General features: G+C 39.8%; 1 protein-coding gene across 5 annotated transcripts in view; it reads left to right on the forward strand.

Moving 5' to 3' along the window:
• The window catches only part of LOC105249330 (growth factor receptor-bound protein 14), a 235,572-nt gene that overhangs the window by 119,332 nt on the left and 101,749 nt on the right, over window positions 1-14,491 (forward strand). The window lies entirely within an intron of this gene.

A 14,491-nucleotide genomic window follows, 5' to 3' on the forward strand; every position in this document is an offset into this window, starting at 1 on the left:
CAGCAGCTGTCGATCGATTCCCTCACGATACGATAGCTGAAGAGCCAGCTCCGATAACGGATGTATACCGAGTTCGCTCCTGGCATAACCGCGAAAGAGGAAACGCGAGGAAAATAAATAAAAGAGGTTTTATTGTATCGTATAGTAATACTGGCGGAAGGAGAAAAATGGCCGAGCTGAAATAGGAAACGAAATGAAGAAGATCGCGCATTCGCTGTAGCCAAGAAATAGTGCGTTAGCGATTGCTCATAATTTTACATACTCTATCATTGAAATAACGATACGGATATTGAGATAAAATTACAGATTATGCTCAATAGGTCCCATTTCCATAAACTTTATCTGAAGCGAAATTTGATTTAACCGATTTTCTACAAGAGCACTATTATAGGATAAGATGAATAATCGATCAAACTTCAATTAGTAGTATGGCTCGTAATAAGTAGCGCAGAATGCATTTAGAATTAATTAGATTCCTGGATATTTATCTTCTTCGGCAAATTACAAGCGAAAAGGAGCTTGCGCGTTTTCGCGCTTGATATTTTCGAGGGAGCAAAGCCGTCTCGGACTTCCTGGAGATATTTTTCGAAAAACTTTATCCGCCTCCGCTACTACACCGTGAATTCAGTGGCCAATCAAGAATGATTCCGCAAATACTTCGTTTCCGAAGTTCGGCAACGGAGTTTCAACTTCGCCGAACGGATCTCACCGCCACGCCTTGGCTCGATGGAAGAATCCGTCTTCGTGAATCCTCGTGTCTCCGTGAAACATTTGATTACGTAAATGCAGACTTCGAGCAATGAATTTCGACGTTGAACGGAAAATGTATGAAGAACTTCTCCTCGTAGACGATTGAATTTCGTCAAGTCTGTTGGATTCCGATTTTTCGAGTCTCTCAAAATTAAAATTGATTCTTACAATCGTTCTTGTCACATGTGTCCGATTAATTTTTCTCTCCTTTCATATTCGATTTATCCGTGAATAATATCAAGCTTCTTTCATCGTTAAGATTTTTCTCGGCTTGCCTTTTACCTTCGAAAACGATTGTATGAGATTTTTATGAATACGGACTCTCAACCGTCTTGCCTTTCGAATAAGAGACGAGTGGCGAACGAACCAATCGGGCGCAGGACGAAAGAAAAGACGAAAAGCCAGGACGATGTCTGCTTTTCGCTTCTCGATTTGCGGCTTTGATCCTCCTTATGGAACCAACAGCGGCTGCTTTTCTGACGGCAATACCGACTTCCTGTTTCCTCTTCACGCTCCTTAAATCTCCACGATTCTCTCTGTGGACCCGTCGGGATAAAAGCGAGCACGTAGAAAAGCGTCGAGCGGATTGGATGCTGAAAAATGCAGATCTCGCCAAATTATGACACACAGTTATATGCATATATACGTACGCGCTGGGATATCGAATGAATTTGATTTGGCATACGCAAACATAAAACGGGAACAAAAGTAGTTGTACATACGTATTTGTAAAATGTACGAAACATTGGCGAACGCGGAAATATAATTCGCGAGATGTAGATACAAGTTGAACATTCAAAAAATAAATTACAATTGTATGGGAATTGCATGTGATGTATCATTTTAATGATAAATCGATGAATTTTAATTAATTTTCTAATTACTCTGATATATATATTTGACTTATTATTACGAAGAAATCATTAATTTCTTAAATAGATGGTATGTATCATACTTAAGGTATAACTGGAAATGTAAAATGAATAGGCTCATCCAATTGAACCCGTATTTAATGACTATCCGGTTATATAATTGTATAATTATCACTTGACTTTTGCTGACTGTTACAATTCCGAGAATCCTCGGGCGATACGCCGGGAATTAATAAATTAATTGGAGCGTGTCGCTATACAACTCGGCTCGCTTCACTGAGTCTGTCATTGATCATACAAATATCTTCCGGGAATTATTAGTGGCAGAAAAATTTCCCGTCAAAAAATCAAACGAATTAATGCGAAACATCTTTTCAACTATAAATTCTTTTATAAAGCTTAATTCATTAAAATATTTCACTTTTTAATGTTATTTCAATGTTACGTAATTATTAAAATCATGATCTTCTTTAATTTGTATGCAATATTTCTGATTGAAAGAATGTTTAATATACAGTTTTATAATCTTAAATAATCTTACAAATTATTTCCATGATTTACTTCGTAATTCTGTCGCTCATTTACAGGAGCAGTTATATTCCTACAAGAAAGGGGGAAGCGGGCGTAATTTCACTCGCGAATTTCTTGCGAAAGAAGCTCGATGTGACAATATCGGTTACCTCATTAAATCCCGACGACCTCTTTCGTCCGCTTTGTCACCGCGAGATTAAGCAGCTGTCTCAGCTCGCTCCGATGAAACTTTTTGACCGATCGCGCATCGCTCTCTCTCCTCCATCTCCATTCCTCCCTGTCGTCGTTAAACTTTCTTCGTCTCTGTTCTCTCCCATCACTGTCGGGCAGGGCTAGGACGAATAGAAGAGGCGAGATAAGAGATGCGGGGAAGAAAGAGGGGAGAGAGAAACGACGTTCTTTGCCGAAGTCCAAAAGCTGGGTCGCGATTTGAGCGGCGGTCGTTAACCTTTTTTCGATCCCCGGGATCACGGTTGCCGCGCTCGACCTCGTTCCCCACGTTCCAAACGATCTCGAGGAGCTTTCTCTCGTTCCTTTGCCACGCTCGCCATCTCTCATCCTCGATCAAACGCCGAGGAAGTCGGTGCGGAATCGCAACTGGACGGCTGATGGTCCAAAGCTCGCTTCGACTTTCAGCTGTGCCTCGATATCACGCTGCAATAAACCCCTTCTCACCGAGTGCTTCGATTTCTCTGGCACAATTGCATTTATCTTATCGTCGTATTTCCGAATTATTTCTAATTCAACGTAATAATTTTTGGAGGAAATAATGCACGAGTAAAAAGATTAATTATTAATTATTTTTTACAGAAGAATTATTAGATTGAAAACTCGTGTATGATCGACCACAAGAATATTGTTTTACCTTCGAAAAATTTCCCTCGGTCGATTCTACTCGCGATTCAATTTCCTTGGTGATATCACGACACTGGATTCGACATCGGATTCTCCCTGTAACACGATAATTAACCGGGAACGAATATTAATCGGAAATCGCCCGGTCGCGCGTAGATATCGGCATCGCTGACTCTGCGAGATTTAAAGGGACGATTCTCATTAGTCGCAGCTGCGTTTCGCGTGCAGCTGGGACACGCCATCGACTCGGGTGCATCGCTTAGTAGTGTGCATGGAAAAAACTTTCCCTCCCTTTTCATCCCTCGTTTTCTGTCTCTCTCTTGCCCCAGCGCGCGATTTATCGAACGCGTATGCGCGAGAATAAATAAGCCATGGCACATAAATACACGGTCCGAGACCTGGGCCGCGGCTCTCGTTCGTTGGTTCGTTCGTTCGTTCGCTCGTGGAAAAAGCGAGAATGGAGAAAGGCGAGTATGAGAATATCCGAGGCAATGCGCAAGAGGCGAAGACGCGAGAGATTTATCACGTTCGTGCGAAAGCACCCGCCGTCTATTTCATATTAATACAGTGATACTTCTTTCCGCGCATTGCACTGGATGAAATAGGGGAGTTTCCGCGCTGGTGCAAAGACGACGGGGTTATTTTGCGCGAGAGAATTCGTGCCAAGTTCTCAATCTAAAAACTTTCGCGAATGATTATTAGTATTTTCAGTTTAAGGGCTTCCTAATTCGAAGAATTCTCCGTGGCATAAATATCAAATCGATTATCCTTCAAGGAAATATTTCTATCCGATTAATGGAAAATAGAATTATTTGCTCCGATAAAAAACAGACTCCTCAAAAGGTTTCATTTTCGTATAATTTCAGAATAGACAGAAATTAGAGAAAACGAATCTTTCTATTTGCATCGATGACGCGCGACAAACTTGCTAAAAATTGAATCCACTATCCAAACCCTCGGATCTATCTGATGCATCGCGGGATACATACAGAAAATAAAAATTAACAGAAAATAGAATTATTTGCTCCAATAAAAAACAGGCTTCTCAAGAGGTTTCATTTTTGTATAATTTCAGATTAGACAGAAATGATAGAGAACGAATCTTTCTATTATACTTGCATCGATGACACGCGACAAACTTGCTAAAAATTGAATCCACTATCCAAACCTTGCATGGCCGATGCATCGCGATATATGCGGTACAATCGAGCCTAAATTGTGACGGAGCTCATCTTTTTTTCGCGCCATTAAAAGGAGAATAGTCCCGACGGCTTTGGAAGCCTGGACCGTGTCGTATTCGAAGTTGGCAATTAAGATAACGTATCAGCTGGTCGTTTCGATCGGCGTCGTTCGGCGTCTCGTCGCCATCGGCATCGCGCACCGTAATCTTAAGCATGGTCATATTCGTTTCGCCGGATACGAGTTTACGGGCGTCGATCGCGATCGCGGATAAGAAAGACGAGAAGGCAGCGGAGGGAAGGAAAAAGCGCGCCCGTCAGAATATATTCGCCATATTCCGTGAGTTATGGTTTATTCTTTTTTTGAGCCGGCAGCGGTGGCACACACAGGCGGATATTATACCCCATTATTATTTCTGTATATCGATGATTTATCTGTGTGAACGGAATGCCCGTTAGTGTACGCGGCGGGCCTTACAATTATCGTATCTATGAAAGATACGCGATAATGTCACTAATATATTAATACGAATTTCAATTTATACACGTTTATCTATCCAAGAAAGATAAACTTCTATTCTCGACTTATACTCGAGAATATTTAAAAATTTAATTTTATTATAAACGATCATTTTTTAATCTTATAATCGATTTATGCTTCTCGATCAGTCTCTTGCGGATTGTGATTTTTTATACGCGATCGTACATCTTTCTATCACCCAACGCCAAGTACTTTCGAATCAACTATATGAGACAATGTATAATGAAATACGGTATCTTTCGAGAAACAGACACAGAATGTCGCTTCATCATCTCGCTCAATGTCAACGTGTCAGGCTCGATAAGATCGATATCGAAATTCTATCCGCGAGGCCTGGGAGACCGACCGATCACCGTGTTATGTAATTCCCGTCTGTTTAATCAAACGTCATTCGATCTTTACGATATTCCAACAATCACTAGCGTCTGCTCAGTCACGCGTGTCAGTTCGTCTTTGTAATCTCCACAATCGCAGATCGATTACATTGATGTAAGTGCTTTTGACAGGACATCATGCACGGCCGTTTTATTCCTCTGTCTTATTTCACAAAGAGAACTTCTAGGAAAGAAAGTCTAGGAAAAAATTGGCATTTTACATCCGTATAATATCATTGCTCAAATTGAAATACTTCTTCTTATAAATCATATGATTCTTATTACTACATGATACTTGCTTTTTTATATTCGCGACTTTTAACGTATTTATTTTTCATTTATTTTTGTTTATCATAAAATACAATTTTTTAATTTACTTCTCAATGCTTTGACAAGTTTAGAATTAATCGATCATTTATTTACTCTTGTCTCTACAAACGACGATGCCTTTGGATTTCGTAAAATTTTCTTTCTCCCTCTTTCTCTGTTTTTTTTTCTCTCGTTATTTCGATTGATGGTCGAGTGCGCTCTGAGTTGTGCCGTCGCAACAACGTTGGGCAGAAACGAAATGAAGAGAAGAGCCACGCAGCCGCACGTACGGTCCTACTGTGTCATCGAGTTTTGGAAACGAGCCAGCCAGCAGGTGCACGTCTCGTCCTTAGTGTGAAAGAGACGTTGGGGTAGATCGTGCAACGTGTCCTTATCCTCGAGGAAAAGAAATAGTGAGAAAAAGAGAACGAAAAAAAAGGCGAGACAGAGCGGATCTCGAGGAAACGTCGACAAAGTAACGTCGTCAAGCAGACCTCTACAGTGTCGTCGTCGGTCACGCTGGCTTCCTTCGTTAATGAGAGGAGGAACCGTGGCATTTTCGACTGCCAACTCTTTCACGGACTTGATGATGTGTATCTCTGGCCCGAGAAGCAGGAAGTGACACATACACACTCACACATGCACACACTAGACCGAGATTTTCCTCTGCTCTCTTATTAAACTTCGAGCGAGGCTCAACAAGGAGAATAAATCAAGCAATCGCGACGATCTCTCGATAGAATCCGGAGAGCAGGCAATCGTTCCATGTGAAATAAACGCATAATTATTATTATTTGTCCGTAAAATAATCGCGTGCTGGAGGTCGCTGTTGCCTTGATATTTTCGACAATAATTGCATTTCGCGAAAAGAATGGAGAAGAGGGAGAGTTTCTCGCGACGATCGCGTACATCTTGCCATCTAAAAGCATGAGCATTCGTTTCTGAAATTTTCTGATGGTGTTTCATTTTTAAATTGATCGCGTGATTAAAGATTAGATTTGATTCAAATTCCGCGGGCTGTTTTACTTTATTTATTGTATATCTACGAGTGTTTTATTTCTTAAAATGCGTTTGCTAGAGAGACGCGAAAAGCGTGTTTCGAGTAAATAGACACCGGTCGCGCGGGATCTGCCACTGTGGCTTGTATCGGTAAACCCGGCTTTGATCTCTCGGAAACCGATTTCGTCCGATATTACGAAACTCGATGCCTCTCCGAAGTTGCCCGGAGCTTCTCGTATCGAGGATAGACTTTAATGGCGATCCCGTCGATATTGTCTGGGGAACGGGGGTGGCTCTCGGGGAATCGTATCGATCCGTGGCAGCCCGTATGCGTGCGGCGAGCGCCGCATTTTTTTTCTCCTCTTCTTCAGACGCGACAAAAAAACGCTAAAGATAGATGCACGTTGCACGACGCGAGAAAACGGACTTCTTGGAGAAGCTCGCTTTTGAGGAAGCCGCATGCTTTTTTAATTGTTTATCGCAAGATGTTTCTCCCGGCGACATCCGGCGCCGCCCCCGAAGCGTAACCGCCTTGTGTTTTCGCTCGACGAATCTTTGGCGACTAATTGCGTGGTCGTCTATGACCCCCGTCGTTTACATTGAACATGTGTGAAACACACACATATATCCAAGATAAATCTGAAGCTTGAAATTGGAGACTGATATGATTTATCGTAAAGTAAAGTATCGATTGGAAATAATATTTAATAAAATAGCCATGGAGAATATTTATATTATAATATTAATCTTTGTACATCCACAATGTTTCCGATTTTTTATCGAGTCCTCGATTATTACCGATTCTGATTTATCCAAGTGATTAATCACACGTGGAAGGCAAAAAGTCGCTGAATTTAAAAGGCGTTCCGTCATCAATAACGAAACATTTCCGATGGATAACGAACTTAATCGAATCAGCGCGAAATGCTCATATCAGGGCTAATCCCAAGCTTCGGGCTCGTTAAAGCTCGCGAGAACGAAGGGTTGCTCAATAACAATACGAAACCGGACAGGCGTGTTACCCTCGACGATCGCCGGTGCACGAGCGGAGTTAAACTTCAAAGCTCGCAATTAATCACTGCCAGTGTAATATCTCGCCAAACTTTCACGGCGGCTTTACCGGCGGCTTACAGAGGGCCGGAAGTTTCGGGCTAAGCTCGCCCTGCGTTACGTCGGGAGCCTAAATATCCGCGGATTCGTTTGACCGGCGATAAATTTAAGGGGGAGAGGAGAGAGAGAGAGAGAGATGGGGGATTGAAATTAAGTACCCCCGTCGCCTGTTTACACCGATTCAAAATCCAGTCGTCTTTAGCAAAGCGTATAAGAGATCCTCGATGCAGTTTAGGCGAAACGTATCTCTAGGGATGTACTTTAGACGCTTTCAAGAGCAGGGTTATTGTTCATTACCCTCTTCCTAGATCTCTGGATTTAGGAATTTCCTTGTTCTGCGCAGCAAGTATATCTACTCTACAGATATTATTCTCTTAGATGTAATTTCCACTAGGATAAATTATATAAATATATTTTCTAAAGGTTGTTTATGAAATTATCTATTTTTACATTTTTTTTATTAATTATAGTTGTAATCTTGATTTTTTATTTATTATAGTATATTTATTATAGTTTTATATTTATTATAGTTGTAATCTTGATTTTTTTACAAAATTTAGAATTATCTACTAGTTCAATAAAGAATTATTTTTTCATCATTGAAAAAATCGGATGTAGATTCTCGATTAATTTACGTTGCCGTTTTATTCAATATTATTACTATTAATTATTAAAAGTCAAATGTTTAGCGTGACATTTCTCGATAGTTTATCTTTTAAGTTATTTATAAATGTATTTTCTAAAGATTGTTTATATGAAATTATCTATTTTTACATTTTTTTATCCAACAGTTCGATAAAGAGTTATTTTTTATTATGAAAAAATTATCACGCGTGAATTCTCGATTAATTTACGTTGCTGCTTTATTATGTTCGATATTATTACCGTTAATTATTAAAAGTCGAATCTTTAGCGCGACATTTCTCGATAGTTTATCTTTTAAACTATTTATCGTTGTGTACGAAAGGTCTCGAACGTAGTGACGAAATTCGAGCTGAGAAAAGAGGCATGCATTCGATGAATCGTTTGCACACGAACCGAAACGTTTCGATCATTATCGGTGTTTACGTTACGGGCGATTGGCCCGAATCAATGGGCGTCTTCTATTTCATGTCAAAGGGGTTACGCAAAGATATTGAAAAACGAGGTTCGCTTCTGTGTACCAAATGCGAACCAGACGCACAGCTGCGATTTTCGTGACGGGGGGGACACCGTCGTTCTACTACGGACCAGCCGTTGTTTGGGAAATAAAGAGCGTCCGATTTCCACAAGTTTCCACGAGTTTACCTTAGCTGTAAAATTCGACACCGTCATCGTATGGATTCGCCCCCCATTTTTTTTTCGCCCGACTGTAAAATTTTGCCAATCTGCAACGAAACATAAAAGTGTGTGCAAGAGAAAAAAAACCCATTGCAATATAAAATTTATCCAACTCGATTGCACAAGAGAATTGTGTTTCTTCGCCAACAATATAAATTTAAAATATAATTTCTACGTCTGTTTTATTTCTCGATCATATTTCTTTTTAACTTTTCTTTATTCCTCTTGCGATTTATTGAGATATTTTCGTAAGAAATTATATTTATCTTTTTAATTGAAAATGATTAAAGCATCTCGATTATATATATATAAATTGAATAAAATTTATCTTAGCCAAACCAGCCGTGAGATTTGCAAAGAATACAAACATCTTGTCGTATCATCGATGTAGCAGGAAAATATACGAATATGACAAAGAATGAATATGAAAGAAAGTCGTCAATCGCAATCAGCCGGACTGACTTTCGATGGACGGACCGAGCAAAATCGCGACTATAGTCCACGAAGCCCGTCCAATAAGCTCCGGGGTAGATTGATTGTTTTCCGAACGATATGCGGCAGGCTTCATACACACGTGGGATGTATACAGCGTGTCCTGGTGAAATTTATCACCTCGATTATCTGGTAGAATGGCGCGTCCCCAAGGCGACAAGATAAATGGCGCGTCGGCTTTTCTAAACTGTTTTTCGATACGTTCGTAATGGCGCGTCTCTCCGAAATGTCACGATGACAATTATCCAATTGCATATTTTTGTGCTGTAGCGAAATAATTTTGTTACAGTAGATTTTGAGAGCCAATTCATGTCTGACGGACAGCCGCGTTATAAAGGTAAATTGCGACTTTTATGGAAAACGTCGTTCGTCGATTGCTTTTTTAGACACGTGCGTAATTCTAGAGCCACTCTTCGCGAATAATGTAAAGTCACGTTTGCGCTAACGCGCAAAGTAATCCCAGTTGTGCGAACGTGCCACGTACACACGCAGGGGAAGGTATTTCCCAGGAATTTGTTCTCTATTTATGTCGCACCGATACCGGCTTTTATGCGGATGAAAACGGAGACAGCGGACCGACGGTTTAGGGCGGAAACAGCGAAATAAGAGTCACGTCCTGCGGTTTCGCCGGCTGTACCTCGCATTCGAACAAACAACGGTAGTTTGTAGAAGCGGAGTCTCTAGCTTTACCGTTGCTCGTTGAAAACTCCCTGGAGAATTTCCTTCCGTTTTTGCACGCGTTCTCCTCGATGCTTTCCAATGAACTGCGCGTTCGAACTTCGATATGAAGAATATTAATAAAACTGTGAATTAACAGTTCATGAATGTTGAATGATTTTATATTTATTGTAATCGAAAATATTTCTACTTATAACGATCTTTTTATTTAGTTTGAGAAATATTTCATGTAATTTACATACATATAAAAGAGAAGAGGAGGAGAAGGAAAATATAATATTTTGTATGATAACAGAAATATACAGGGTGTTGTTTCTTAATAAGTGCAAAAAATTGTAGATGATTCTTTGTCGAAAATTAAGGGGGGTTTTTCCTATAAACATATACTCCTACATCCCTCCCTGTGGAGTTACACTCCTCCAAAAATGGGGGTAAAAATTAGGTTTTTCTTTTTTTCTCAAATTTGGAACACGTTAAAAAAATGAAATTAGGTGGATATTTTCTCTAGTAAGCAGATTATTTATTAATATTTTTTTCAGCTTGCCGTATTGTTATAACGGGCTAAAACTAGCAACTCCTGTTCAATTTTTTATTAGAACTTTTTAATGGGCCGGAAATGATCATCTAAAAATATATATTAAAAAGTTTGATTTATTTAGAAATTTTTTCATTTCTTTTATTTTTTTTTTTACAAAATCAATAGTTTTCAAGAAAAAAAATAAAATATATTATCGTGCACAGCACAATGCTAAATGACATAGGTTTCGAATTACGAGAAGTTAAATTTTAAAACAAAAATAAAATCAGAGTAAATGTTGAAAAAATTGGAACAAAAACAAAATTGTAATAAAAACCTAAAGATCTAAAAAATAAAAACCTAATTTTTACTCCCATTTTTGGAGAAATGTAATTCCACAGGGAGGGATGTAGGAGTATATGTTTATATGAGAAACCTCCCTTAATTTTCGACAAAGAATCATCTAAAATCTTTCGCATTTAAAAAACACTGTATACCATTAATTTCTGTCTCTCGTAAGTAAAATGAAAATACAATTTCGATTGATGCGAAAGAAATGCGAAAGTTACAGAATGCGATACCGCACCTTCGATGAAGAAAGCTTGTGTCATTTAAAACTTTTTCCATGGACAAATAGAGGCGCAACGAGATTGCAGGCACAATTAATTATCGCCGTAGCGAAAAAGTCGCTCGAGTCTTGGGTGGTAAGGAAGACGTCTGTTTGCTCGGTTCTTTCACTAATAAATCAATCGAATTCGTGAGGAAGTGGTGCCAGAGTGCATTTGACGATGCACTTATCGTCGAACGCGTGAGATCTCTGCGTGCTCGTTTTTCTCGTTGCAGGCAAACCAATCTAGGCAAAGAGGGGCAAAGAGGATTAAATAGAGGGAAAGCTAACGTATAAAACGCTATCTTTAAAGTAAATCATATTTAATTCTGCGAAAATGTGTACCTCGAGGAAAGATGCGTATCGTGCATTTTATCTTTCATTTATGATATTCCTTATCACTCTGTTATAAAAGTACAAATTATTTCAAGGTATAGAGCACGAGTTTCCCGTACTCCTTTATTATTAATTCGTCTTTTCGAAAAATTGCAGATAAATTATAATGCGGATGTTTCCGACTATCATGTTTATTACAGATTTATTACAATACGTTTTCGGGGAAAAACTGCACCGTGTTATATTTCGCGTCGTTGGCGTATATAGGCGATTCTACCTTTATTTACTCTAATGGAGTGAACTAGGTTGGAAAAGGAAATTGGGGCGATTTAAACGACGAAAAAGGAGATTCCCGTCCACGAAGCACGGGCTATAACTTTCTAAAGAATTAATGCGCGCCCTCTCCCCCTCCTTACTTATAGTTATCGCCATTTAAAGCATATTTCCTGGCCGCGGGTACGACCGCGCTGAAAATTTAATGCCTTCCGCTCCCGCTTCCCTTCTGCCTCGCAGACTCCTGCAAGGATCGCGCAAGCGACACAATGCATCGGGGGAACCGTTAAACGCATCCTTTCGTGCCAAAAGCCAATGCGCTCGCGTGACGCAACGGTTTCTTCCTTCGAAATTTCGCATCGACGTTTTAATCCCCCCCCTATTAAATTTGGCTAACACGGTGGAATTAACGCGTCTTTCTTCCCCTTAGCTCAGGTAACGGACTCGATGAATTTGACACATCTTCCGTGCATCTTTTTCCCTTCCTTTTTCCGCGTTCGATGCGCCTTCGAATGCGCGCGTTATAATTCATCCTTCGTGTATTCCGCGGCCGCTCGCTCTCGTGTCGCGCTGAAATTACGGTGCCGCATAAATTATGGGCGAAATTACAACGTCGCGCAAAATACGGTGGATTCTACATGTAATTACACTGTTTTATCCTAAATGATACCGACTAACTGACATTACGCTTCTAAACGCAAAGTTCTGACGTTGAGTTGCGACAATGTTACCACTTGGGAGCGAACTATATTAGCGGAATTGCTATCCGTGCCATCCACCCGCCCCGTTCGCTCGTGCCTTACGTCGTCGGCTTCGACGTGTCTCGTCGTTTAAGAACGGAGACGAGAGCAGAGAGTGCATATACACGTCACGTTCGTCGCCAGGGGAACCTTGCGCCACGCGCAAAAGTACACAGGTTGCCGAGAGGGGGGAGAAGGCATCAGTGCCATAATCACGCTGGCTCTTTGTTTCGAGCGAGCGCGAGGTCGTTGTTCCAATTCCCGTCTCGTATCGGTGCCGTCGTCGTTGTCGTCGATAGAGATAACAGCATCGTGATAATTCACGATTTAGCGACGCGCCTCCGGCAAGCTAATAAATTCCTGCATTGCTGGGTCGAAAGGATCCGAACGGCGCCGATATAGGAGATGGAAAAATTATTATTATCCTCTGACGTATTTCCTCTATCGTATTTGAGCGGAGAGGCGAAGATGCCGTATTTTACAGAGGCGATATTTATTTATTTCTCGCGCGAACTTTGTCGCGTGTTTTTACCGCCTCGCCATTTTTTTTACGCTTGCCCATATATTCTGCACTTTTATTATTTGATACGATACCAACGTGTTGTCAAAATAAACATTTTTCATACCATCTATCCGGGGATCCAGATTTATTATCGCCGACAAGCAAAGATACGCGGATACCGATGAAGGTTTTCGCAGAGTTTACGAGATTCGATAATTCGCAAACGTGTATACGTATTCATCGTAATGTAATGCCTCTCGTATGTATTTTGTCCTCGAACGTGCACCGATGTTCGAAATTGAAAATGCGCGAGCTCAGGTGCACACCCCCGTAAATAATCTCCGTGCCATCTGTCTTAATAGGTGGTCTGGTTGGCTTTGTTCAGCGAAGGAAGCGCAGGCGGATACGCCGAGATGTGTGTATGTGTTATGTGCGCGCAGCTTGAATAAATAAACAATCCGGCACTCACTGGCTGCATTTAATATTCCGCGAGGTGACGTACATATGCGACGATCTCGCGGACCAAATGTCACGGTTTCGGACATACGTGTCACATGGAAAATGGAAAATCGCATAAATAAATATAAATGCATCAATTCGAGCCTATGACCGATCCGTGACATTTCGATGTTCGAGTTTTTATACGGCCATCGAACTCCACCGGACTCTTTCAAAATGAGATCAATATAATAATGAGATAAACGACGAATATGTACATACATTAAGATAAGAAATTATTGTAACATTAATTCTAAATTTGTGTTTTATAAGAATGCGCATGTTAAAATAGACTGTTTCAAATTAAATTAGCCAACATTTGTAATTATTAAAAGTCGCGATATAAATTTTTTTAATATTTTTTTATTTATCTCTTAATTTTTAATGTAAAACTATTGCATTTTTTAATTGTGTATGTGTGATAAATAATGATTAGCTCAACTTGCTATAATTCGTTAAAATTGCGTCGCATTTTCTAAGCCAAGATTTTAAAGAAACAAGAGAGTACCGAGAAATGCTCAGAGAATATAAATGAACGATTCTCATTATTATCTTTCAAGGTAGAAGAAGCTGCTGTTCAAAATCAGTCGTTGTTCGTTAGAAAAAACGATAAAGGGATAATTTTTTCCAAATGTATCATGTATCAAATCTCATCGAGAATATATTTCGAGTCGAATTAATTTTTTATTGTTTTCAAATTTGAAGTTAACGCTTTTAACGATCGTGCAAGAAATTTTTCCCGTTTTTCCGTGTCATTAAAAGCGCAAACAACCGTTTCAACGAAGTATGTTGGCTTTTATAGTTTGAGATTCGTTTTATGCGAGAGATTACGATGTTACTTCAATTTGCTAATTTAAGCTAGACAGCTTTCAGTTGATTTTCCACGATGACGTTTTTTAAACTACTTGTAAAAGATTCACAGCACGTGTATATGTGGAACAGATGTATTAACACAAAACTCGCTGAAATTACACGTGAAATGACATTTTATATATATATATATATATAT

This window comes from Camponotus floridanus, unplaced genomic scaffold (assembly GCF_003227725.1).
Source record: "Camponotus floridanus strain SB8 unplaced genomic scaffold, Cflo_v7.5 scaffold45, whole genome shotgun sequence".
NCBI classification, from domain to species: Eukaryota; Metazoa; Arthropoda; class Insecta; order Hymenoptera; family Formicidae; genus Camponotus; species Camponotus floridanus.